This window comes from Bos grunniens, chromosome 17, assembly GCF_055505025.1.
Source record: "Bos grunniens cultivar Pamir isolate PY7600 chromosome 17, Bosgru_T2T1.0, whole genome shotgun sequence".
Taxonomy (NCBI): domain Eukaryota; kingdom Metazoa; phylum Chordata; class Mammalia; order Artiodactyla; family Bovidae; genus Bos; species Bos grunniens.
This window is the reverse complement of record NC_141181.1, coordinates 70921831-70926905: the sequence shown is the minus strand read 5'-3', so window position 1 is coordinate 70926905 and position 5075 is coordinate 70921831. Positions and strand designations below refer to the sequence as shown.

General features: G+C 51.0%; 1 non-coding gene across 1 annotated transcript; it reads right to left on the bottom strand.

Moving 5' to 3' along the window:
* Positions 1-2766: 2766 nt before the first annotated feature.
* On the bottom strand, positions 2767-2838 carry TRNAS-GGA (transfer RNA serine (anticodon GGA)). The gene has a single exon. It is a non-coding gene; the product is annotated as a tRNA-Ser (tRNA).
* Between the last annotated feature and the right edge of the window lie 2237 nt (positions 2839-5075).

The following is a 5075-nucleotide window of genomic DNA, read 5'->3' as shown; positions in this document are numbered from 1 at the left end:
GGTCCCTCCTCTGTGGGCCTCCTCCCTGGTGGGCAGATCCCTCCTTCCTCTGTGCGTCCCCTCAGCCCTGAGGAAGAGGGGGCAGTTCTCTGAGGAGGGGGTGAAGGTGTGGAGAGAGGCCTGAGGTGGGACTCAGCATTCCTAAATGCCTGCATCTTTACTGTGTGTTTGAACAAAAGAGCCTCTTGATGAAAGCAAAAGAGGAGAGTGAAAAAGTTGGATTAAAACCCAACAGTTAGAAAACTAAGGTCATGGCATGTGGTCCCATCACTTCATGGCAAATAGATGGGGAAACAGTGGAAACTGACAGACTTCATGTTTGGGCTCCAAATCACTGCAGATGGGGACTGCAGCCATGAAATTAAAAGACGCTTGCTCCTTGGAAGAAAAGCTATGACCAACCTAGACAGCATATTAAAAAGCAGATACATGACTTTGCCAACAAAGGTCTGTCTAGTCAAAGCTATGGTTTTTCCAGTAGTCATGGAAAAGTTGAGAGTTGGACTATAAAGACAGCTGCGCACCAAAGAAACGATGCTTTTGAACCCTGGTGTTGGAGGAGACTTTTGAGAGTCCCTTGGACTGCAAGGAGATCCAACCAGTCCATCCTAAAGGAAATCAGTCCTGAATATTCATTGGATGGACTGATACTGAAGCTGAAGCTCCAATACTTTGGCCACCTGATGCAAAGAACTGACTCATTTGAAAAGACCCTGATGCTGGGAAAGATTGAGGAAAGGAGGAAAAGCAGATGACAGAGGATGAGATGGTTGGATGGCATTTCCAACTCAATGGACATGAGTTTGAGTAAACTCCAGGAGTTGGTGATGGACAGGGAAGCCTGGCGTGCTACAGTCCATGGGGTCGCAAAGAGTCGGACATGACTGAGCTACTGAACTGAACAGAACTTACTGTGTGTGAAGCCTTCCACACGCTGGACCCTGTCCCATGGCCTGTCTTATGAAGTGGCCCCTCCTGGGCGTCTGTCCTGCAGGCACAGGGCACCGGCTGCAGGGAGCAGGCCTGGTGATGCTCCTGGCAGTTTTTATTGAGACTCTGAAGGGCTCTGAGCAGCGTGTGTCCCCAGGGATCCTGATACATAATAGCTGTTAGGACCAACCATCCCAAATAGCAGGTTAGAGAAGGTAGAGGTCGAAGTGATTGGTTGGAAAAGAACAGTTAACTGTAGCTTGCCCTGCACTGGTGAGGTGTTACACTCTGGGTGTGTGAGATTTTAAACGAACTAAATGTGGTAATGGATTAGTGAAAATCTACAGTCATTCCTTAAAATCTGTGCATGAATTAAACTGACGGAAAATCGACGTTCTCTCTTAATTTTTCACTTACAAGGGTACAGTTCTGGAAAACTAATTATCATTGTAAGTTCTTTTTAAATGACTTCATGGGTATCCTAGGAAATTTTAAATATTATCCAGTAAAAATATTTTTACAAAGATATTTGCATTCCTAACTTGTTTGGAGTTTAAGTGAGGCAGGGCTAGAACCAGCTCTTTCTGCCACATATTGCCTCTCCACTGGGGAGTGCTATCTCTGAGCAGCCTGTGAAAACAGGGCAGGCTGAGGTGTGGGAGCCATAGGTCAGCTCAGAGCTGAGTTGAGGGAACGTGCATGACAGGGCAGGTCTGCTGACCTCGGACACTCAGAAGTGACCATAGGAAGATAAGCTGAGTTAAAGGAGGTCCAGGTAAGGCAGCAGTGACCGCCCTGGCCGGGAGGGGATGAGCTGGGGTCACACCTGAAGTCTGGAGACCTGAGGCTTCTCTGGTAGGAGGGCTAGAGAGGTTGCAAGGGAGGACAAGGAAGTGAGCGTCTGTTCAAGGAAGCCTGGAAACTGACCCATGACCTGATAGAGTGACGTTGGTCTGGAGGAGGAGGTCTCTGGTGAAGGGTTGTAGAGAGGAGCCCAGATTGGGGAGGAAAGATTGGGGATCAGAGGGGTGCTCTTAGGAAAGAGCAAGAGAGGAGTAGAAGAGGCTGCGGGGAGAGGGAGGGGTGCAAGGGGTGTGCTTGGGGGCCGCTCCCCTCCTCTGCTCCTGGGGAAGAGGGTGGGGCCTGATAATGGCCCTGAGCCCATCAGAGTCCAGGTGTGACTCCTGGGTCCCGTGTGCAGCTTCACTCCCAGCAGGGGGCCAGGGGATCGGGGCTGTGGGTTTGTCCCCTGAGAGGAAGCACCTGCTGTCACGTCCCCTGGTGCAGGGTCAGGGGACCACTGGGTGTGTTCGGGTTCAGCCAGTTCTGAGCAGGTCCGCAGCGCCCCCTGGTGATGCGCTCGTGGAATGGTCACGGTGAGGAAAGTGAGGAAGGAAGGGCTGCCCTGTATTCCTCCATTGGAAGGACTGATGCGGAAGCTGAAAATCAGTACTTTGGCCACCTCACGCGAAGAGTTGACTCATTGGAAAAGGCCCTGATGCTGGGAGGGATTGGGGGCAGGAGGAGAAGGGGACGACAGAGGATGAGATGGCTGGATGGCGTCACTGACTCGATGGACATGAGTCTGAGTGAACTCCGGGAGTTGGTGACGGACAGGGAGGCCTGGCGTGCTGCGATTCATGGGGTCGCAAAGATTCAGACACGAATGAGCGACTGAACTGAACACTACGAAGTCTGAACTGAACTGAGTGAGGTTGCTCAGTCGTGTCCGACTCTTTGTGACCCCTTGGACTGTAGCCCACCAGGCTCCTCCCTCCATGGAATTCTCCAGGCAAGAGTAGTGGAGTGGATTGCCATTTCCTTCTCCAGGGGATCTTCCCGACCCAGGGATCGAACCTGGGTCTCCCGCATTCCAGGCAGACGCTTTAACCACTGAGCCACCAGGGAAGCCTGAAGTGAACTCAACGTGGTAAGAAAAACTTTATTCAAGGTAAGAGTACTACAGTGGGGTCTTATAATCGGGGAGAGAGATTGAGCTTAAGTCTGACTCCAGCAGGGACACAGCTGGGATTTACAGCTAAGAACAGAGTGGGTCCACGGGGTTGCAAAGAGGGGCTGGGAGACTGAAAAGCAATGAACAGCAACAGGGTGGGTGTCGGTGGGTGGAAACTTACTCAGAGAACCATAAGGGTGAGGGTGGGTTCTGGCTCAATGAGAGGATCATTGCTGAGGCTAGGCAAGGCTGATAAGATACTGAGGTGAGTGATAAGGAATTTGAGCTGATACTGAGGGTGGTCAATCAAGGGTGGGGTATTTTTTATAAACTGACTTAGCAGATTCTGGCTAAAATTGGACCAAATGGACAGCTGCCCCTGGATGAAGACATCGCCCAAAGTTGGCAGTGCATTACTGAACTACTGCTGCATAACAAATTACTCCAAACTAACAGCTTAAAATCTCAAAATTTTTGAGATCTTTATGTCACACGAGTGTATGTTCCTCGGTTCTTTGTCTCCTCACAACAAAGATTTGGAGCAATGGACATTAAAGCCCTCGGCGTGTCACAGCTCTCGGGTCTTAGACAAACTGTGTTGTAGCTCTTAGGAAAATCAGTGTTACAGCTGTATTTTATTTAGAAGATAGCAGGAGAATCCATCCTTTTTTCTTTTCTTTTTTTTTTTGCGACTCAACTGAACTGATTTTATTTTTTATTTATTTATTTTTTATTCTTTATTTTATTTTTTAACTTTAATATTGTATTGGTGAGAATCCATCCTTAAAGCGTGAGGGCATGCCAACCCAAAGACTCGAAGAGAAGAGAGTGGAGGAGCGCACGGGGGATGGAGAGAGAGAAAGAGTGGATGCACAGGGGAGAGAAAGAGAGAGAGAAAGTGCTTTGGCTCCTCCTTTTATATGTTTTTTCCTCCACCTGGTCCTGCCCTATGCAAATTGGGCTTAGCCAGGAGTGCTGTTTCTTCTACCTGAAGTCTTCACTCTGGTCCTCAGACCTTCTTTGTCCTATTTTCACCGGCTTTTCCCTTCCTTGTCTTTTAGCCACCGCCATTTTGGACTCTTTTTCCCTATTCTACCTACCTAACAGTATTAATAGACAGTATCTTAACAGACCCAAGACCAGGATTGATAAGAACTAATAACTTTCAAAATTTGCTTTATTGTTAGTATTTGTGATTATTGTCTGTATGTTTAGGACCCCAATGAACTTGACCCAGAGTTGCCTACCTGAACCCCATCTGACCAGTCCAAGGTTACCAGACATAGACCCTTCTCTCAGACAGGACATCCCTGGGGCTTACAGAATGCTTCCCAGGACCAAAATCAAAGGTCAGCCTCGTGTCCAGTGATGTGAATGATTCTTCACACTGTGGTTAAATGTACGCCAATGATTCCCAGGTACAGAGGGTGTGAGCCTGGGGAGCAGTCTCTCACCTCGTGATTCTCAGGGGATCCATGGAGCTGACATAGTGGACGTGAGACCAGCATGGAAGCGGCCCTCAGACAGATCCCAGAACAGGATGTGCTGAGACCCCAGCTCCAGACCCTCCAATGTGGGGAGGAAGAAATAACAGAGAACGCAGTCCTCCCACTGCTGTTGGACACCCGTCACCACAAAGAGCCGTCAGGCAGCGGGAGGTTTTTGTCGCCCTTCCCCACAGCCCTGGGCACCGCGGGAGCACTGAGGCTGCGGGCCCACGAGGAACAGTAATAGTCAGCCTCGTCCGCAGCCTGGAGCCCAGAGATGCTCAGTGAGGCGGTGGAGCCAGAACAGGAGCCCGAGAGCCGGGCTGGGAGGCCTGAGGGCCGAGAACTTCCCAGCACCACGGTTCTGGGGGCAGCACCTGGGCGGTGTTGGGACCAGCCCGCGCCATAGAATCCAACGTTGTTGCTGCTCCCAGTGCAGGTGAGGGTGACCGACTGACCCAGAGAAGTGACACGGAGGCCTCCTGGGTCAGCCCGGATTGTGCCCAGGACCCTGCAGAAAGGAAAGAAAGACACGGGGACGGTGGGGCTGGGTCCTGCAGCACTGCCTGGGCTCCAGGGGTAAAGAACAGAGCCCTGGGTCCCACTGGGGCCACGCCCCCAAGTCCCGAGGATCCAGTGACCTGTGCGGTGGGCGAGGAGGCTGAGGAGGACAGGGGTCCAGGCCATGGTGGGGGTATTCCCTG